General features: G+C 35.1%; 1 protein-coding gene across 1 annotated transcript in view; it reads left to right on the top strand.

Moving 5' to 3' along the window:
* LOC145671158 (uncharacterized) overlaps window positions 1-24,101 on the top strand; it is a 2,642,835-nt gene that overhangs the window by 1,871,730 nt on the left and 747,004 nt on the right. The window lies entirely within an intron of this gene.

Here is a 24,101-nt window from a genome sequence, read left to right as displayed (position 1 = left end):
TATTTTACTGGAATATATATTGGTTCGTTCAGCCAAGATTTCGTAACGGGGGAGGGGGGAGATATGAAATTCTGAAGGCCAAGGACTTCGATCAATCTAAATTACTTTATTCTCAACATACTGTATATTGCTTTGTTAGGACAACAAAATGAGGATATGTTCCTTAGTGTTTTAATAACAAATTATGAAGAAATCTCGAGTAAAATAATAAAAAAAAAGTATTGTAAAAATTATACAATATTTACGTTCTTCCTCCGTTTAAACAAATATAACAATTTTTCTTTCATTATGACCTGAAGTATTATAAATGTGCATAATCACTATTATAAAAAGTACATACTCAATAATGTCCTTACACTATTATAAAAAGTACATACTCAATTACAATATCTGCGTTTCTTTCTCTGTTTAATCAAATGTAAACAGAACTTTCTTTCCACATAAATTTTTGTTTTTGTTATTCCGTCAACTACTTTCTGTTCCAAATGACAGGTTATTAAAGGAGCAGTAGAAAATTGTTTTTGAAATAACATGTTTGATACTGTTAGGATGTAATGACGAAAAATTATGATAAAAAAATGTCCACGCTGTTACACAACGGCACTATGCTTTCGGAAGCTTGAAATTTCCCTGACTAGTAGCAGAAATTTTGAGAATTCCGTAACTTTTCTAGAAATTTCAAATTTCCTGACTCTTCTAGGATATCTCGCTCACCTCGCCACCATGTATTGTAAGTAATACAAATCTCTTCATAAGAAAGAGTAACCAAAAGCTTCCTATAGTTTAGTTTTAATGCTGATCCTTCTTTTTCTCATTTCATTTTGTTTCATCCTTAATTTTTTCATTTCTCGTCTCGAAGGAAGGGGGGGGGGGTCCGGACCCCCCGGACCCCACTTTACTACGCGTCTGGAAACAGTTCAATTTGATATAAGAAGCTCGTGACCCATAGGTTTACTTAGAGCTCACCAAGGATCACGAACTGTAGGCTAAGGCTCGCTGCTATGTATATTAATTTATCGTTTACATGCAAGTATTAGAAGTTGACTACTCTCAGTGCAAGAAAATAAGTGTCGGTCAAAGGAATCCAGTTTCAATTGAAAACTACGTGTTTGTCTTCCATGTATATCAAATAATTTCACTACCAACATTCATGTAATGAATTAGTCTACGTTTTTGAACATTCTTTAAGGAGCGTTGAAGCATATTTATATACATATTTCAAGACTGTAAAATGCAATAAGATATATATTTAAAGGAACCTATGATGTAGAGTATAATAATTCACAAATGACAAAATAGCTAGAACGGCTAAATTTATAACTATGGGTAAATGGCAATTTTATTGGTATGGTAATGGCTAGAATTCAACTGGCAACACTGATTATTTTTTTCTTTTTCTGAAATGCAGTTTAACTTGGTAAGGATGTCCGAAGTGCAGAATCGCAAAACTTGTTGCTGAAGTTGAGTTACAATATTCTAAACCTACTGTTTCCCAGATCCGATCAATGTCAGAAATGGAATCGTTGCTGTATACTATGAAATACCGAGTCATTATTTAGAACTTAAGCAGAGTAAAAATCAGTTGTGCCGCTAGTTAAGATTTAAGATATTAATGGTAGATTTTCTGTAACAAGTGTTCAATGACGTAAAGACTGGTTGACAAGAAAAATATTACGTTCGGAAATTCACAACATTTCGCGATTAAAACCATATATAAAATAACTTTATTCTTTTATGAAATTGCTATGATTCGGCGAGTCAATCGCGTCAATATAAGACCGCCATTCCATGTTACTATTTGGGATTGAGTCTGAACTCCCGTTATCCGAGTGATAGTTCACCTCAACCAAGATTGAAGTTGATTTGATATGATTTTGAATTTAGCATGTCTTTCAGCAGCGAGACTATATGAGATGTGGAGCTATAGCTTCACATGGGATCCGAACCAAATAAGCACCCACCGGGAATCAAATTCAGGTCTCCCACATCAAAGGCACCTACGCTAACCTCTTAGCTACAAGGAGCTTACTAAGATTGGAGTATCTTTTACCCAGTGTTAGCTTGGTATCCCCGAGATTGGTTATCCAGCCTCCCTCTTCCCCTTGGTAGGATCGTCCATGTCATTCGGGACTTCCTCTATTTACGGTAGTTATACCGAACAATACCGGAGCCTATAATTTATGTAGACCGGACAGCCAAATCAGTCAGTGTCATTTGGGAGTCTGCCCAGGCTTGATCCTCCGGTAGACTCCTCTAAGCAATACAGGAGTACGTCTCTTTTAATGTTGAGGTACTACGTTCACCTTGAAGCTTGGCTTCCTTCCGGATCTAATTACACGCGTAAGTTGCCATTTGAGAGAAGCGCCGTGACTACTACTCTCTCCCGGGAGGGGCAACGCTCAAAACTCTTAAATCTATACTAGATGTACCCATTCATGCTCGCTTTTAAGGTGAGTTTAAAGAGGGCTAAAAACCAACAGATGGCAGCTCATGATCTTTATCTTTCCAGGTATTTTGCAGGGAGCGACAATATTCGAAATAAATCAACCAAATCCAAGAGATAAATATTCAAATGTTGTCCAAAGTCAAGTTGAATAAATAATCAGGGAATAATTTGTGCATTTTTAAAAATATTTTGTTTTATTGTTCAGACCATTTAAATTTACTCTTCAAGAGCATCCTTCCAAAAACGAAACTCTTTCAACAATGGTGGAAACAAAATATCTGAAAATTACACGGATTATTCTGTGATTATTTATCAACTTCTCTTTGGACAAGTTTGATTTGATTTGATTTGATTAAATTAATTTGGATATTGTCACCCCTTACAAGCTACATTGGAAAAATAAAAGGCATGTGCTGCCACGTACTGGTGATAGTGGAGCTTTTACACTTGCCTTAAAGTCATTGTTGTTCGTAGATCCACGTATCTTTGGACTTCATTTACCCTGTGTTCAATTGCTCAGACCAATGAAAAATGACAGATTGACGTAACTCGCCAATCAATACGCGTCTCTTAGATGCTTTATTTTTGGAGAAAAGTTTGCTATTTGGGTGTGAGGGGAAAAAAGAAAAGTTTTCCTGGTTAGTATCACTGTCTTGGAAGTTGAGCTCCAGAGCTGGAGCGAGAGTGAAGCCCGGGCGAAGGGCGGAAACGGGGCTAACCGAGTTCCGAACTAATTGCATTGTGCAAGAGGCTTCCACGGTCAGATCGGCCCAATTTATGAAGTCGTTTCAGGGTTGGAAGAACAATCGATGAGCCCAGCTGCCTGGAAGGACTCCGGAGTCTTCCACACGCTCCAGCCATTCTTAAAATCATTCCTTCAATTCGTTTCATACCAGGAGGGAAAACTTATTTCACCTTCCTTACGTCTCAAAGATTCTGGTTCTCTCTCCGTTTCTTCTCCATCGTGTTCATTGCCATGAACATCGTAGCATGACAAGATAATGTGTTGTCCTTTCTTCCACAATAAAGGATGTTCCTATAATACAATGGAATTGAAGTTTGTATTAACTACTCTCTTTTAACAATTGAGTTCAGTCTCGCATTGTGAAACGACGGTAGACTTCCAAGCTAGGTTCAATACTGGAACCGGAAGTAATAGATCTATATCGTCCGGTTGCGATACAGAAATACGGTCAGTGATAGGATACAGGAATCTTTTTGGAGCACTGAATTTATATCAATAACTGTTTCTCTCTATCCTTACAATTATTAATACGAGGGTTGGGCCAAAAGTCATTGCAGCTATTTTGTTTCTTGCAGAGAACAGCCCAGTTGGAAAATACGACATATACAGTATATATGAAAGGACGGGGTGGGAACTACATGTGTGGAAATGGAATAACACGCGAGCGTTGTGCTTCACATATTTATTACGGTCGTGATTAGGACAATATTGGTTTCATGGTGAATAATACGAAGCACAGTATTTTAATAAGTATAGCACAGCGCACATACCTGTTCTACAGTTGACATGACAAATTCTCAAAGTAGGCCCTGCAGCGTTCACCGTACGCTGACAATGATGTGGGAGGCATTGAATATCATCTGCATTACCATTTTCCATACCATGCGTGAATCGTGTTATCTGTTGTTGCACAGTATTGATAATGTCCTCTTGTGGTGCATTTCTCGTTGACTTGCCCTCTCCAACTCCAGAAGCGTCCATCGTCTGTCTTCTCACAGGAGCTGCTCGATGATTGCACGTGCCACGTCGATCCGCACGCGGATGGTCGTCCCAAGCGTTACTGATCACAGATTGCCACACGTCTTACAGAGTGGCTATTTGAGAAAGCGTTTTTGATGCGTTACCCCGTGTAGCGAACGCGGCCAAGGTGGCTATTCAGTAATTTTACTTTTGCCAGAGTTGTAAATCATACTCTGAGCCAGTCAGGGTTTCCGGGTCTTTTTACCAGGTCCAGGTCTATACTAGCAGAGTTCCATTACTCTGCACAAACCATCTTCCAAGCAGCTGTTTCTTGCTACAATCCCCTTGCCTGGCAACACGTCTTTCCTTTTTGTCCTTCCTTTTGAAATCTTTTAAACAGCAGGCGGTCTATTGTTCCGAAACGCACCAAGTACGCTCGAGCTGACGTTTTCTCCGCATTTTTATTGCTTTCGCGTTTGAGATTAGCCACCTACATTTAAATACATGGTCAGCGTATTCCAAGCGTATGCATGAGCAATAAATATGCTTTGCGATCGCCTGAAGTAGCCGGATACTTAGCTGAAACTTTCGTACCCACCATGCTATTGTACGGTATGGAAGAGCATGATTCCCAAGGGCTTCCACCAACTCATTGTAATATTCTCTCGCATTTTTTTTCTCGGATAATGGTTACCTTCATGCATGGCCGCTGCTCAACATATTTACTTCCATCTCGCACGACACACATCACACACTGATTTCACAGCGTTCTCTGTGCTACTATCAGGAATCATAGAGCTATCTGATGTTGTGAATACACATTATGCCTGCACGGCTTCCACGCGACGTATAGTAGTTTGTCTCTCGCTTACATATCTGCAAGCAAACCACTAGTTGCAATGACGTTTGCCCCAACCCTCGTATATAGGAATTATTATTGAAGCGACAAGATGTACTAGTTTTTGCTATGTCCATTTTCATTAGAAGAATGAGTTGAAATTAAACTTATTTTATGGATTCTGAATCCATATCAAAAAGACATTTTTTTTACCGTCATGTATTACTATTGCTCTATGAAGATCAATATTGAAACCAGAAGTAGTAACAGATTCCTAGCACTTTCGGTTGAAGTAATTAGAAGAATAAATTCGGAGATATAACGCATCTTTGTGGTACTGAATCTATATCAAGAAATTGCTTCTCGCTATCTATTAATTAACGTTTCCTGTCCGTATTCTTTTTAGGAAATATTTCCATTTCGTCACACATCATCATTGTGCTTATTCTTTCAAAATCATTAAATATCATAAATATCTGTCTTCTTTAGCCCACTGCATATGACCGTGAGTCATTAAACTTAAAATTTTATTTAATTTCATTTCATTCACGACAAATATTCCCTTTTGTAGGTATGCAACCACGCACAACACCTAAAAAAAGCTTTCACCATCTTGACATTCTTCAAGATGTCGATGTCCTGTTATTGAACCTTTGTTACTTGATGGAACATCGTTCCATGTGTCATGAATACTACCCACCTATCCCAACGGAATATCCAGGAATCACTTTTTGTAGGGAAATCCCTTGCGCTGTCACTAAAAGATTGTGCATCATACATTTTTGGAAAGACCTGATTACAATTTAAGACGATAACATACGTCGCAACTCAATGGCCTAGTAATTTTAGGGATATTCGCCTCCAAACTTCATTTTCCCATGCTTTCGCCAGCTTGAAACTCTGAAACTAAGGAATTCCGGGGAATTGCTTACTGATTTTTTTTCTTGTTCCTTTAGATTCACCTCCCAAGTGTTGTCAACTGTGTACATTAACATCCTGCATATATACTTACCTGCCAATTGTCTCATTACAAAGCTAAAGGTGATTAATACTAAATATGGATAAACTGTACACTTACCACCTGCCGATTATCCCCAAAGTTAGCTGGTAGTTAATGATAAACACGAGTGTAATATATTACTTACTAACTGCCTACTAACTCATTATAAAACCGGTGATTAATTCTAAACACGGATGCCTATATATAACCTAAAGAAAAGTATTAGCCTCAGGACCTACCAACAGGAAAGTAGTAATAATATATTAGTCTGCTTACTACTCACCGCTTAATTCATTTTGAAAGTTAATTGGTGGTTAAGAACGGATGGAATATTCTTACCAATTCATTTAAGAGGAAACGGTGATAAATGCTAAAAACGGATGGGGTAAATTTACTTCTCTGCCGATTATGACGATTCAACCCCATATTACAGCAGATTACATTTTTGGCTGAGTCATGACTGAACGAAAAAGAAAATATTGATAGTTTTTTTTTTTAAATAATTATCAGGCACCAGTGTAACTATTCAAATCTGTAAGAGGTCTGTCCTGGTTCGTTTATTAATCTTCAAAATAATTCACAACGCGTTTGATCACTCTCTTAACTGACGTTTATTATTTGACCATGAAAAGTATATATAATTAACTTTTCCTGCATATATAACAAAATATATGGACCTTCATACACACACTTCTTTTACTCGTCAATATGTCTACGTATATACACAATTATTTATATCGTTGCTATAGTAAGAACAACTCTTATTTTAGTTACCGTTTACAAAATAATAATCTCGAAATCTCTATATATCTTTCTTTCTCTTTTTTACATTATACTGTTCACATAATTCGCCTCTGATCCCTTTCTGAAAATAGGCACAGATTGCCAATGATACATACAACGTTATCGTTGTAAATCTACTGCTGAGTTTACAGTTGAATGCCAACGCTTTAGGTACCAATTCACATATCACCAACGTTGAGCAGTACTGAGCCTGGTTATTGCTCAGACGGATGCGCCATTCAGATTTTCCACGTGACACTGGTATTACAGTATTCACCGTCGTCGTGAGGACAATTGGAAAGCTACCGGAATGGAGTACCAACCTCCGGTCATGGATATTAAAACCAACATTAAGGAGTTTGTCGACGCATTGGCCACATGACCCTTATCGATAAAAAAAAACAGTCTCTATATAAAAGAAGTCCTGATTGACTGATTGTTAAATTGCCAAAATATTACTAGCTGGCCAAACTACTTAGAAACTTGAAACATGGATATTACATAGGTTTTGTGATGTAAGATATCATGAAGTAAAAATAAGTGCAAATTCGACGTCTATATCTTAGAATGTTATTAAGTTTGTGCCGTGGCTCAGTAATAGAGCGCTTACCTCTGCTGCGTGAGATCCGTGATTCGATCCCTAAACAGGCCAATTTTTTATTGGACAACATCGTGTCCGTTAGTTTTCTCGGAGTATTTCCGTTTCCTTCCACAGATTCTTCCATTATCATCCATTTGCCTTAATCATCCGTCTCCTTTAGCCTAAAGGACATAATAGTGAGACATTAAACTGCAGGATTTCATTTCATTTTTCGGAATATTATTGGTCGTTAATTCCATTTTAGCAGTAACATGTAAAATTTTGTGTAAATGGTGTTTTAATCTTGTGTGTAATGTGTTCATATATATATATATTATGATGTATAAATCATAAAATTGTAAATTAATTAGGGATTTAGAATTTAGATTTCTGGGCTTTCGGCATCGGCGATCACACTTCGGGAAAGGGAAGAAAGAAAGGAAAGAAGCGTCCTGGGACCTATAAGTTAGGTATCACCCCGGCATTTGCCTAGTGTGAATGAGGAAAACGAAGGAAAACTTCATTCAGGGTGGCTGGCCTGAAAAAGCGTTTTACACTTTTTCGACCGAGTTCCCCCACCGGGAATTGAACCCGGGACCGCTCGCACCGAAGCGAGAGCGTTAGCAACTATGCTACGTGAGGCCACTCTGTAAATTAAGTATAAGTACAAGAATGGATCGAGTGAGATGATGAAGAAATAAAACCATATCGGAGTACCATTGAACCTTTGGTATTTGGTCACGTGTTTCAGGTTTTTCTTTTTATATTTGATCTAGAAGCAAAGAAATAGGCGTTGGAAATTCAATGTAGAGGAATGAATGGGGTTGCAGTTACAATGAGATGTCCAGGCGTCGGAATCCCTTCAGGTTAGAGACATGAAACTTGGTATCTGGACTACTCATTTAAAATAATTGAACACTGGTTCTAGTACTTTTTTTTATTGTTTGAGCTAGATACGAAGAAAAAGGATAAGCTAGTTCACCTAAGATGTCCGAGTGAGATGTTCAAATTTCGTACAACACTTTGAGTCAGATAAATTCCTTTATGAAAGACGTAGATAGACGAACGCAAAATACTACGTGCTTAACACGTGGCGGAATTTTATGAACAGATATATCTAAGATCTTTTCAGGTGCGATTACAATTAAGACATTACAATTTTTAAGAATCATTTCAAAGTTTTATACTGATTTTTCTCTTAGTTACTGAAAAGCTGACGACTGCGTAGGCATAAAGCCCTCAACCTAGGTATATTGAATTAATTTTCTTGGAACCCGGCGAAGTACGCATTTATTTGTTTTTAATTAAGCTCCAGAATTCTTGGATATATATGTCTCTTTACAAAATCTACGACATTCATTTCCCAGAAAAGTGGACACCTCTTTTATATCTTGTTTACATAGGATGGTCATCAAAGAAATAACATGAAATTTCCAACAAAACATGTGTCTTAACTATAGATATATAGGATCGGAATCTAAGAAAGAAAACCAGCAAGACTGTTGACATTCTCAAAGTAAGTTGTATTGTCACTGTGCAATTATTTTGTTAATTACGAGAATAACAAAATGAAAATACGCCAGTGCAAAAGTTCATGCGTAGTTATTGAGAAACTCAAGGAAACGAATTTGTTTGGAAACCTAAAAAAATTATGCTTTACTAGAACTATGCTACTTATTAAGGTGAAACACGTGCTGAAGTGTATACTATCAACAAGCTCTTCTTTGTGACACTAGAAAGATAACAGTACATAGTTTAATTAACGAGGTATAGTTAAAAATTGTAATTAAGTCACAAACTACACCTTAAAAAATTCATAGGTAAATTTACAAAAAACAGTGGAAATCTGTTTGCCACTCCTCTATGTAAATCAATTTACACCTATAAAGTAAAATTACTAATATGAAATGGTGTAAAATTACATTTTCATGAATAAAAGTATCATACTTTCTTATAAATTTACTGTAAATTTGTAACAACAAATTTTGTAATTTAATCTAAGGAAATGTATATCAACTTACAAAACGAAGGGTAAATGATTTTACGTTGATGTTTGGCAATTTAATTACAATTTTTTTTTCAGTTTATATCCAAAGTTGATACATGTATCAGTCGATAAATATAAAAGCGAACAAAATGATGTATTTGAGGTGTAATTCCTATGCATAGTTTTCGAGGAAAATCGAGAAAAATACATTTTTATGGTGTTAATAATATGTCGTTCGTTGTCTATATTAATTTCAAGTATGTCTTCCGTTAGAAAATATTATTGATGTACTGTGCTTGTTAAACAAATCTCTCCACTGAATAAACTAGTTTCTATCTGCATTTTTTGAAAGGGGGGGTATTATTAGCCTTTAAAATGTGGTAAGTTTTGTTGCGTTACCCTGTACTATCTATTATATAACATTAGAACAATGTTTGAGATCTTAAACTTTCAACTAGTGTTGTCCACGAGATTCTTAAATTTCTTATCTCGTCTTACCTTCGAGGCAAAAATTGTTATGTTTGTCGTCTTGTCTCGAGTTTATAAAGGTACTTCTCGTCTCATTTTCGAGACGAGACGAGAAATTCCTTGTCTCGAGGACAACATTGTTTTTATATAGTGATAGTATATAGATAATATACTTAGTTTAACAATAACCTTGATTTACGCCTATGTATATCCTTTGTCAGCTGTGAGGATACATAAGACAACTCCTACAGTTCGAAGTAGGATCTGAACCATTCCAAAGGATTCAGTGCTCTCCTACTGGGAATCGAATACAAGACATCATGCACCAAAGACACGTGTTGTAGACGTTAGTCTAGGGAAGAAAACTAAAAATATTGTTTACAGTAATTAAGTACAGTATATTAGGATATAAATAGTGTTGCTAGGTCATTTTGCGACCTGTATTTTTGGCACCTTTCTAAATTAGGTACATTATTGGAAAAACCCAAGTGTTTAGTATGAAGGATATCTCGCATCTTAAGAGTCTTCTCTGCAAATAATATTGTCTTCGTCTTGAAAACGAGAAGAGAAGAATGTTTCTAAGTTCGAGTAAAAATTTTTCTAAGTCTCGTGGGCAACACTATTTCACCCAATTCTTAGTGTTACATGATCCATAGTATAAAAATTTTAAATGGTTAAAGTTGTACAAACAAAGACCATTGTACTATTTTAGTGTTACATGATCCATAGTATAAAAATTTTAAATGGTTAAAGTTGTACAAACAAAGACCACTGTACTATTTTAGTGTTACATGATCCATAGTGTAAAAATTTTAAATGGTTAAAGTTGTACAAACAAAGACCATTGTACTATTTTAGTGTTACATGATCCATAGTGTAAAAATTTTAAATGGTTAAAGTTGTACAAACAAAGACCATTTATCAATATTTAAAAATACGTAAGTCATTACACAGTATAGTCCAATATAGTCCTTACTCGACTTAGGTATTCATTTATCCGGATACTTCTCCAAGATACCTGAACCGCTCTTAACCAAATTTGAATAGTGATTTGAGAGTGCACGCTGGCTGTCTTAAGGGGTCGCACGTCCCGATCTACAATTCAGGAATAATCGCCGAAAAACTGGATCTTCGAAATGCCTGAACCGTTCTTCATAAAATTTAACATGGTGATTCTAGAGCGCGCTCTGAGTCTCATGTGCAGATTGGACATACCATTGAAGAATAATCACCGAAAAACGGAATGCCGATATACTTAAGATTTGGGGAAGCATTTGGCGCCCAAATCCTCATTGTAAACAGTGGAAAATAGAATTTTCAGCATTAGAAAGAGGGTGAAGACCTTTTCGTTTTGCTCTGTGAACACAATTTTACAAAGCCATTATGCTTTTCGCTAATATACCAAATTCAACTATTTGAATGTCGAGCTCGTTCACGAAAACAATCAATTGATGCACTAATAAATTCTATGAATAATCAATAAAGGTCGAGCGCCTTGCTCCAAATTTACAAATAATGCATATCTCGTATATATGGTTTAATGTTGTTGTATCACACGCTTCGTGGACCTCTTCGTAATGCAGGATTCTAATAATTTCTAGATAAAATTAAGAAAACAAATCAGGACATAAATTTTGTACACTCAAGTCCAAAATGATTCTCGCATATTTATAACTGTCTTCTTGTAAGAATAAAATTTGATAATGGTTTTCCAGCGTACTTTTAACACTGAAACTATGTGTATAATCAGGAAATGTATATTTGTGGTAAATTTCAGAGGAAAAGAATTATAAATACGAAAATTATGAGTAAAATAAAATGTTGCTAAATGGGTAAGAAAGTTTTATTTTCATTTTATTGTTCTTATTTACTGCTCTTTTAACATAAAATTTGCCACATACATGTCTTTGCCGATTATACATATATTAATATTATAAGAAGTATCAGGCGAATTTGTTATCAACTTATATTCCTAGGAAAACATATTTATAGATATGCGACAATAATTTTGGACATGAGTGTACATAAAGTCACAAAATGAGACCAGAAAATCGAGAATCGAAGACGTTTACAAAATTTACGAAACGAGACAAGGAAACCTTATTTCTCGTTTCATTGACAGCATTAACTATCCATTACCCACTTTTTTTTAAAAAAAATATTTGTAACAAAGATAATGAAGAATGGCAAATTTAGAAAGTAAGCAATATGCTATTAAACAAACTATAAACCAGGAATCTGATTCTGCAGCTTGTGAGGTCATATAGTTATCCGGTTCTTAAACTTCTTCAGTTGAAAACAATTATAGCTTCATGTGATAGTATGTTGTAGAAAGCTTTGGCTCGTTTCCTAATTGTCTGATGCTCATTGTCTTTACTTTATTCGCTATTTTTTTAAAATGATGTGAATCTAACGAATAACTTTACAATAAAAGATTTGAGGCATTGTTCTGTGCAAAACAGCTTTTCAGTGCCTACGTATAAAAGCGGCTAGTACAAAAAAAGTGTATTTATATAAATATCCATGCTATTACGATGTACTTAATACTCTGAGTACTGTTGCTCCGAGACGAGACATGAAGTTTTCTCGTTTCGTCTCCTACAAATCTCATCTCCATTCTCGAAATTTTTTTCTCGTCACGTTTTGTAAATTTATGTACAAAATTTATCTGATTTTTTAAAAAAAATATCATCTAGTTATCAAACTCTTTCCACGCCGCGAGAAGTCCACGAAGGAGCTTATATAACAACACTTAAACCGTATTTATAATTGGAGTGAAATTTTTTAAAACAACTTTATAGATGTGAAAGGATTTCATGTATTATTTAGTGTATAACTCATTTTTTCACTTTTAAACTTAATTTTTTGATGAACAAATTAAACGCATTGTAAATAGACAACAAATAACGCGGTTTTGCATAGTGCGAATAATTGTTTTCTATGCAAAGTTTTCTTGTGTCTTAATTGATATACGATACTGGAACAAAAAGGAATTCTTATATCAAAACGTGAGTACTGCAGTTCCTTAATTTGAGTTAATTGACCTACAGATAACAGCACAAGTACGAGTGTTTATGTTCGTGGTAATTTTCTATGTACTATCGCATATTTGTATGTATGTGTGTCATACAGAAAAACAGCCAACCACAAAAGGCCAAAAAAAAAAGCTGTTGCAGTGAATAGTAAAGTGAAATTATGTTTCGTTAAATTTTTAACGTTTCCCAGCAACCTCACGAAACAAAAACCACAAAATGAACAAAATAGTGAGAAAAAAATGTCTAGTAAGATTAATTTCAAGTACCATGATAAATATCATGAATTATTTCTCTGTGTCAAGTGAAGTGACACGAGTAATTTTTTGCTTTTCATGACAAGTGAGAGTATGTATATACATATATACTAAATTTTTCAGGACAGAAACCGAAAATGACTTAACTTGCAGAATGACATTAGCTTTTTCATTTGTGATGACAAATAGTAACGTAAAAACATGCCAAAACGTGACTTTAAAATAAAAAGAAAAATCAAAAAAATTAACTATGAAGGAAGATTTTTTTTATTAACTTAGCTGTCTTTTGTGAACAGGGCGTCATTTAAGTGGAACAAGGTTAATCAATCGGTCCCCTGCGTTTGACATATAGTTGAATCAATAGTATACTAATACACTAGCAAAAGCATGAAACTGTACTTCAACAGTTAATGAAATTTATGAAGTGTAAGAATTAAAAGACAAAGATAAGATAAATATATATTCCTGTAGAGAATCTTGCATTTTCCCTATGTAAAACTGAAATGATACTCCTAATTCGACAGCTTAGTGTTATAGGAATGTATCTACAAAAAGTTAATTTTTCAGAATTGCGAAAAGATTTTTCTTTTTTTTGTATTTGATTTTAGTTTGTGATAATCCGTTTTTTTTTCTTTAATTTTAATAACCAATTTTTACAAGGAAGTTGGACTTATAATTATTTCACAGAAAGAAGCATTCGACCTCTGATATGTCAGAAATGTTAGTATCTAAAAAGAAATCAATTCTTGTAGATTCGTTCCTTTGAAACTAAGCCGTCGAATTGTGAATACGAAAAAATTTATTAGAATGTTAATTAGGGTTTATAATCAGTGGTAGATCTTGGAAATCGAAGACGTGGATGACATGAGAAAAAATTAAAAGACAAATTCTTGCCAGTGTCTGCACGCATATGTATCGTTAGATTGGCGTAGAGCTTTCGTATCTGTCAGTTGATGGGCTTTCGTAGACTATTTTGCAACATTAAAGCCATTGATTGGCGTAGGATAGAGTTCAATCACAGGATTTCGTACCTGCAGTATTAAAACTGCTGATTAACGTAGGGTAGAGTCAATTATCGGGTTTTCGTATCTGCGTCGTTAAATTTATGTGGCACGGCACGGCTCTGGTCCACATATTAACAGAACACTGTTCCTGATGGACACGACTTGACACAATTGTAAAGAGGTTCAGCTGCACTGCTCCAGAAGCAGCCACCACTGGTCAACAGAAGAGGAGTTCTCATCCATCATCTTGCCAAACCTCATACGATAAATACAACTAAAGAGGTGATCAAAACATTGGGCTGGAAAATTCTGCCTCATTCACGCCATTCCTCAGACATCGATCCATCTGATCTGTTTTGGTCATGGATAAACACTTGTGGAAACAGCAGTTCCGAAAACTCGACGATGTCACAAAGACTGTATCACAATCTCTGGACTCCAGAAAAAGGATTTTTTCCCCCAAAAGACATTTATAAAGCTTGTCTCTCGTTGGGAATATGTCATTGAAGCCAATGGTGATTATTTCGAAGAATAAAATGGATGTTTAAGATTTTTGTGGGCCCTGTTTGAGTGACCATACGAACTTCCTTTATCACCTGGTATAATGCAAGGGAAAATAAAAGATAAGTAATTTAGAGTAAAGACTCACTCGCTTCTTATCTATTGATATTTCATTATGAGAATCGTGTACTCAGGCTAATCGACTGAGGTAGTTGGGTACTACTTTACTTTAACAGTACTAAATCATATTCTAATACGAAGGATATATTACCGCACAATGGAAATATTACAGTTATACTATTTAAGTGAGTACTAAAACTACCTAAAATTTAACAATTTGTATTACTCCTTTAATCTACCTACAAAAGTTCGTATTTCTAGGTATTCTGGGGTTTGAGGTTTGCCATTCTGATTGTGAAAAAAACTCCGCAGCCTATCGTTTGTTAATTTCACAGGCACATTATATTAGTCCACACCTTTGAACAATAGGCTAATTGCCTACCAAACTTCATCTTCCTAGAACTAAGGGATATTGTTCCCTAGGTAAAGGACAGTGAGAAACACCATTATTTAATTTTTAAATATAAATGTGCATCAACCTCTAACCCTGACAAAGACCATGAAAATAAGTTTAATAGTATCATTACTTACAATATAAGCCTGTAAATTGTTATTGTTTGGATCAATATCAACTGATATATAACAGTACACTATTTAATACAAAATTTAACAAAATTATGATCCATAATGGTCCAATATAATTTGTTTATACGTAAAAATTTTGACGAGTAAAAATATTTTATTATACACAAATCTGCTAACTGGTTCGGTCCGGTTTGGGATAGGTAAAGATTCAGTGTGGAAACAGTTCGATTCGGTGTTGGTTAACCGTTCCAAACTGGTTTAAGTGGCAAACTGAAACCGTGGTTTACGTTTTCAGGATCCGTCCATCCTATGTTTAAGCCTTAAGAGTTCATTATAAAATTGAAGTCTCTAGTACCTAATGTACGTAGATCTATTGCCATTGAGTCAGTTGGGTGGTGCATTGTCAGCGCATGTCTTTATTTCTGGCATTCTAATTTTGAATTCACCACATCTTAATTTAAGTAGCTTCCCAATTGTCATAGGCGCACGATATTTATCTCAATGCCGAGAGCATGAATGTTAATCATTTAGTTTATGTGGAGCCATTATTATTATATTTTCTGTCTTTTGTATCCTTATGCAATACCTGTGGTATGAAAGATAAGGCCCCACTCTGTGTTATAAAAGTGATCTAAGAACTACCAGGATGGCGCACGAAACTAGGGGAGACAGAATTTTCATAACGAAACATCACCTTCTGGACATATTTTTGAGACGAGACAGCCACTTGTATCGTGCGCAACATACGATCCACGACCAAGACTTTGAATCCGGTGGAATTGGAAGAAAAGGCAGTCATGCAAGATAAATCTCACAGGCCGTTCCAATGGTGCACTCAGAAGTTCAGTGGGGGATTGAAGCTCCCAAATTTATATAATTTCAGGTGTTTGTATACCCCGTATCTTAATATAGTAAACGTTTATTTTTGTGTAATATCTAGAGTATTAACACCTGGAATCCCTCTTGCGTACGCTGTTGAGCCTTGCCAATCACACAATTTCGCCTGCAAGAGAGCTGGATTACAGGACCACACCAGCAGACTTTATTTTATTATTATTATTATTATTATTATTATTATTATTATTATTATTATTATTATTATTATTATTATTATTATTATTGATTTTCTCTTCAGATTCCGCAACAAGCGCCATATCATCTGCAAACCGTATACACTTAATCTTTCTACCACCTACTGAAATAGCGTCTTCATTATGTAGGTTGTTTTTTACTATCTCTACTACATAGATATTGAATATTGTTGGTGAGAGATAGCATCCCTGTCGAACTATCCTTCCAATTGCACTCTCCTCTGTCATTTCCTCCCCTATTCTAACACTTATTTGTTGGTTCATATATAACTTTCTTATGAGTCTGCAGTCTTTCCATTCCAACCAAACCTTCTTTAGAACTTCCAACAACAATTCCCAATTTATGCGGTCAAAAGACTTCTCTAGATCAATAAATACCGCATACCCTCTCTCCCTTTTTCTATAAACCTTTCACGGATCACCCTTAATAATTCAATTGCATTTCTTGTGCCCTTATCTCTTCTGAACCCGAACTGTGGAATCTGAACTTTTTCATCTGTTCTTCCATACAATCTTCTGTTCAGAATTCGAAACAAAATTTTTGGTTCATGAAACATGTGACTAATAGTTCTGTAATCCTCACATTTCATTGGGTTCGATTTCTTAGCCATCGGTATAATGATGATCTTACGAAAATCTTCCTGTTTTATATATCTCGTTGCAGAGTCAGAACAATTCTTTCTCTTGTCTCCCATATTTTTAATGAATTCTATTGGTATATTATCTATCCCAGTTGCCTTTCCATTCCTAATTTCGCATTATAGCTTAAAGAAGACGAAAGCCATGGTAATGGGAACGAAGCAGTCGGTGTCAAATATAGAAGTGAAAGAAAATAGAGCAGGTGTCTAGTTTTCGATACCTGGGTATTATTATTAGTGATGATGCGAAGTGTGAAGGTGAAATAAAAGCATGGATAGGAATAGCGAAAGAAGCCTTTAAGAGGATGAAAATACTATTTTCTGGGACCTTGGATAAAGAGTTCAGGAAAAGACCCACAAATTCCTCCGTGAGGAGTATCGTATTGTATGGCTGAGAAACATGGACATTACGCAAAAATGATTAAAAAAACGACTGGAAGCTTTCGAAATGTGGGTGTGAAGGATAATTGAGAGAATTAGCTGGTCGAGCCGAAAACGAATTATTATTATTATTATTATTATTATTATTATTATTATTATTATTATTATTATTATTATTAACAACAACAACAATAATAATAATAATAATAATAATAATAATAATAATAATAATAATAATAATAATAATAATAATAATAACTAGCAAACCCGCACGTCCTGCGCAAGCGCAGGATACTATTGTTGTATGAATAATTGAATATGATACAAAATTAAAAATATTTATGGCTAGCAAAATAGTTTTAATAACACGTTAATGATACGTACTGTATCTTGAATTAAGTATTTCTCGATAATTACTCGAATTTAAGACGTCCTCGAATCTAAGACGCACCCCTATTTCTCTGGATTAAATTAAGGAAAAAAAGTAATATGTTCCATTCTTACTATTGCTAAAATGCTCTTTGGTATTGGTCATTTTCGGTGATTTTTATATATCCCTCTCTCCCATGTTGCGGGGCATGGCATGATAAAAATTGTCCCAGGCCCAAATGGCATGTATGTTGAAAATTTCATCGAGTTATTATGTTCAAGAGTGGTTCAAGAGTTATTCATTTTCATATATTTACCCTCCTCCCCTCCCATCCTCTAAGATCTACCTTCAAAATGAAATAATGAAAAACTTCCCAGGTTCGAACTTCATCTATGTTGAAAATTTGATTGAGATCGATCTGGTGGTTCAAGAGTTATTAAGAGGCCTCATCCCGGCGAAATTAAAATACCGCTAATTTTACAGTAATTATGTGATATCTTCCCATAGATAAAAGATAATCGAAATGTGGAACAAGAGCGCTCTAGACAATATTTTTTGCGTGAGGTACCGTTATCACAAGTCATCTAGTGACTTTCCGTTTTCAGCCGTTTAGAAACGCGAAAATAAATGCCGATTTTCAAAATGGCTGGAAATCGAAAGCAGATAAGTGAGTCGTGATAACGTATCTCATGTAAAATGATATTGTTTAGGGCGCTCTTGTTCCACATTTTGATTATCTTTTATCTATTGGAAGATGTCACATAATTACTGTAAAATTAGCGGTATTTTAATTTCGCCGGGATGAGGCATCTTAACTCATGAACATGGTTACTTTTATTTTTATATTTATTGATTTTTGTATATCTGCCCCCTGCCCCGCCCTTATATTGTTCCATCAAAGTGAAATGATAAAATCTATCTGAGGTTCAAACCTTATCTACCTTGAAAGTTTGATCCAGATAGGTCGTTTGGTTCAAGAGTTATTAAGTTTTATTTATTTTTTTTTATAATTCCACCTCCTCCCTCTCTCCTAAGTTCTACCGTCAAAGTGAATATCTAAAAACACTCCCAGGCCAGAACTGCATCTACGTCAAAATTTGATTGAGATCTGTCGGGTGGTTCAAGAGATTAAGAGTCACATACATAGTCATTTTTAATTTGGATCGGAAGTCTTTTGTTCACAGACACCGCTATTAATATATAGATAATAATAATAATAATAATAATAATAATAATAATAATAATAATAATAATAATAATAATAGAAATGTGGGGAAGAAAGGAACAATTTTAATTATTAAGAAGATGAAGAGAAACTGGTTTGGGACATTGGCTATGAAGGAACTGTATCATGAGAGACGTACTAGAGCGTATAGTGGTAGGAAGAACACTACAATTAGTGGACAATATCAAAACAGAAAAATCGTACGTGAAGACGAAGAGAAAAGACTGTGAAGCACGGAAGCTTTTCAGCTGCGGCAAGTGACCTGCCATAATATGGCAGAATACCTATTATTATTATTATTATTATTATTATTATTATTATTATTATTATTATTATTATTATTATTATTATTATTATTATTATTATTATTATTATTGCGTCGGGACCATAATACGGCAAATTATGGATGCGTTAAAATATTAAATAATACTTTAGACAAAGTGGATGCTTTCAAATATCTAGGATCAATAGTAACAGACGAAAATCATATTAAATGTCGACTAAAAGCATGGAATTCGTGTTATTTTTCAGTTCAAAATCTGTTGTCATCGCGAATTCTGTCGGGGAATTTGAAGCTTAAAATATGAAAAACGATGATTATGCCTGTTGTTTTGTATGGTTGCGAAACATGGTCGCTTACTCTGAGAAGAACATAGACTGAAAGTATTTGAGAACAAGATTCTGAGACGAATATTCGGACCCAAGAGGAACGGCAATGGGGAATGGCGGAAACGTCATAACGAGGAACTACATAATTTATACACTTTACCAAACATTGTTAGGGTCATCAAGTCTAGGAGGCTAAGGTGGGCAGGTCATGTAGCTAGGATGGAAGAAAGTTGGAACGCTTTCAGTCTTGACTGGAAGAACAATCGGAAAACGACCATTAGGAAACTTATGCGCAGATGAGAGGACAATAATTAAGGTGGATCTAGAGATAGGAATACAAAGTAGAAACTAGATCCAATTGGCTAAGGATAGAAGTCAGTGGAGAGATTTGTGAACGCAGCATTGAACCTCCGAGTTTCATAAGCCATAGAGTTAGTTAGTTAGTTATTATTGTTTGTTTGTTAGTTTGTTTTTCTATTTTTATGGTCTGTTTTTAGAAACCGAGACTATATCAGAGTGTACCTAAAGTTCAAGGTAGAATCCTAACCACTGTAATGGGTTCAATACTGTTTCATCTTAAATCTAACTCGGGATTCTGTGTATCAAAGATACGCGCACTAACCACTAGACCATTGTGGAGGGCAGCTATTATTATTATTATTATTATTATTATTATTATTATTATTATTATTATTATTATTATTATTATTATTATTATTATTATTATTATTATTAATGTCGATGTCTTTCGTGTTTGTTAGTCTTTAGTTATATTGTCATGTGATCGACCGTACTGTATAAAGAAGATATTTTTTGTAGGATGAAGTTGTCCTATTTTTGCAGTAAACTTTTAGCATACTAACGTCTTCTGAAAGGCTGATGTGCTCTCTATTGTTTTCAAGTATATATACATATATATGTCTATGTGTGTGTAGGTCAAGCATAGAAGCTCTGGGATCTGTAAAGTGTAGTAGTCAAACAGGTTTTTCTGGAAAGTTACATAAAGACAAGACTCGTCTGTTCCGGAACAGATTAATGCACAACTGAAACAAAAACATATATGAATGAATGAAAGAAAGAAAAAAAATTAAGGTTTAGTTCGCCATTTATTTCTCTCTGACATATCCCATTGTCAAGAGGCGAGAGAAATGGAGCCCCCATGGTAAATTAATTTTGCTTCACACATTTTTCATTGTCTGCTTGTATCGTCTTGCCCTACGAATTTTCAGATAGGTTGAAGAGATACTTTTAATACGGTGTATTGTGCCAATGAGAGCCTTTCTTTTTAGAAATGTTTTGGTTACTTTAATTGTTTTAATCAAAGTAGATAAAACTGTAAGAGAATGTTGAATTATTATTACTAGAGACTGAATGTTTAGGCATTTAAAAGGTAGAAATATAGGCAGGCAAATATCACTTAAAACTTTAAAAATAGGCACTAAAATGTAAATCGAAAACTAAACCTGACCCCGCATGCTAAGACCTAATCTTTAGATAAATAAATATTAAAGTGAATTTTAACAAGATAAAAACTAAACAACAAAGATAAACTTTCAAATAAAAAAGGTGGGTGGAAGCAGCGGGGGATCATTACTTCAACTTACATCAGGGGCGGATCCAGGACCGACTTCTGGGGGGGCGGTGGGTTGTCATACTGCTACTTTTAAGGGCTCCAAGCTTTGGGATGGGTTTTATTTATATATATAAAATAAGAAAGTTTCCTCTTCTGGGGTGACGATCGCCCCGATCGCCCCCCCCTGGATCCGCCCCTGACTTACATCAGCCGAGCATACAAGCCAACAAGGATCAGACTATTTCTGAAGGATGAGACGGAAGGTTGTGGTGTAAGTCGTTTTTCGTTTTGTCCTATCTTGATCTATGGACTGGACAGGGTAGTAAAAATTGCTGTCTCGTGAGGGGATAACCTATTCTATTTGTTACCACTATACTATGGGCTAATTTTGTAAAGGAACGAAAGCTGCAACCATTAATATATCATATCTTGTTTAGATTGAATTTATAATTCAATAGCTGGTTTTTTTAACGACCAAAGTCAACAGTCAAAATATTGTACCTCAGAAAAATTTAAAATAAATTATTCAAAGATTGAAACATAATGAAGATAAACAATCAATACAATTAAAAAATTCAAGTCATAGATAATATTCAAAGAATAGAGAAAGGCCTGTTTGTTAATATCTTCTTTTACTGTACGTATGAAAACAAAGCTTGACATGTATTCCATATAGCCTATATTTGGTAAATACATTCTATATAGTACGTTACACATAACAAGCCAAATTGTATACAGTTTCTCAGTACACACAGTAGGCCGAAGTTTAAAATTACTTTATCAGTTCACTTAGCTGTCCAAAGTTTTACGGCATCTTATCACTACAAACAACACGTACATTTCTCGGAAGAGGCAGAATAATTTCTTGAAATACTAAATATATATATTTTTTTTTCAATAAAATCTTATTTTTAGGAAAATGAATAGAATAGGCAACATTAGGCAATAAACCAATTATTTAGGTAGAAAGGGGCGAAATAGGCAAAATAAGATTAGCTTATATTGAAACTGTACCCCCCCCCCATATAAACTTTAAAACTATATTTTTGATCATATCTTTAATATTAAAGAACAGGTATTTTGCCTAACATCCGGTCTCTAATTGTTACCGAGCTGAGCCCTGGAAGATTTTCTGTTTTTACTTCGCGCTCCAATCGCTGTCGCATGTGCAAGAACTAGAAAAATACTGATACTGTAATATGGACATTTTGTGCGGTGATAACAAGGTTTATGAATAGAAAGATGTTTCATTAATCATGTCCTTTGTAAACATTACCAAAAATGTCTTCACTTACGTAACATTGAAATAATATTTCAAATAATACCTAGGTATATCAATTAAAATATGCGAAACTCAGCCTTCAAGAAAAAAGTAATCACGCTAAACGTTAGATAGTACAAGTCCGTACGTTAGAGTGGCCAGTCGTCCCGTTTTTAATGGGATTCTTCCCTTTTGTTCACAAAGTAGTCAGGTGTCTCGAGAAAAATTAACAGGACGCCGAATATCCCTGTTAAAAAAAAAAATAATATGTGTCCAGCTTTTTGCTAGTACTTACGTAATATAATTACAAAGTACTATTTTATACACATTTCTTATATGGGTTTCTGTACTTTTGTGAAGGAAAGATCAGAACTTCTATAAGAAATTCAGTTATCAAAAAATATAACATTCCAGTGACAGTCAATGAACGTAATCTTGGTTCCTACAAAATGTTAAAAGATAATGTAGAATTTACGGCTGGAATAGGGTTAAACAAATACAAATCTGGTTATTTTGAAAAGGTAGTGACTTCTTCTTCACCAGCATGAATAACGATATTACAATTATTATACCTACACGGGTTGTCCAAATTATGCCAGTTTGCCGAGTGTACCGATTTTTTATTTTCTAAATCTCTTCACCCTACCGTGTGTCAACAATGATATGGACTCTTCCGTTCTTTCCGCACACTGTCAACTAGCGAGAAAGTTTTCATGTGAGTAGTATAGTATTTACAAATCCTAAATGGTAACTGTTTGGGATTATTTGTGTGTTTCACAGTGTGTGTGTGCCTTTAGCTGGCAACAGTGTTCAAGTTGCTTAACGCTTTTCTATTGTTTGGTGAAGTGTGGGAGTGTGGAGGCAGCAAGAACATGAAGTTTTGGTGGACCATATATCATGGTCGAAAATCATATAACATAACATAAACAATAAGCCATCGCAATCACAATCATTTACAACTAAAGACCTTGTGAACATGTTTATTCTCGTGTATATGTTTTGTGTGCAAATTGAAGTTGTAATCATTAAATACAGTGAATTTATATTTGGTTGCATTCATGTGGTGTACGAATCAAGCCTTACAGTCCACTAGTATGAATATTGTTTTTAGCATGTTATTGTACTTTAGTGAAGTACAAATATATACATTCATATTGTACATTGGTCCTATCCGGGCCACATGAGTGCAAAGCTTTCTGACAATTGTGAGAATTGTTCTGTGCTGTTATGAAGAGAAATGTGTTTGTGTCGGCCTATATGTGGTGCTATCACGTACGTTGGACAATCAGCACGTTTTCTGTGTAGGCGGACAGCTGTTGTACCAGGACCACGCTTCTGGAGTATATTTCATAGGTAAAAGAAAACAAAAAACATCATCATCAGGTCAGTAGTTTTTTATTCTTCATATTTCTGCGTAGCATTTAATCATGAGTGAATCACACTAGAAATGGCCGGATCCGGATCTGGCCGGATCCGGATCTGGCCGGATCCGAAGATCCGGATCTGATTGGGTCCGGATCCTTTGGATCCGGATCTCGGATCTGGATCCGGATCTCGGATTTCGGATCTGGATCCGGATCTCGGATCTGGATCCGGATCTCGGATCTGGATCCGGATCTCGGATCTGGATCCGGATCTCAGATTTCGGATCTGGATCCGGATCTCGGATTTCGGATCTGGATCCGGATCTCGGATTTCGGATCTGGA

The sequence above is a fragment of the Thermobia domestica genome, chromosome 15 (assembly GCF_964235325.1).
Source record: "Thermobia domestica chromosome 15, izTheDome1.hap1.1, whole genome shotgun sequence".
Taxonomy (NCBI): Eukaryota; Metazoa; Arthropoda; class Insecta; order Zygentoma; family Lepismatidae; genus Thermobia; species Thermobia domestica.
The sequence above is the reverse complement of the archived record's forward strand: the minus strand, read 5'-3'. Positions and strand labels throughout refer to the sequence as shown.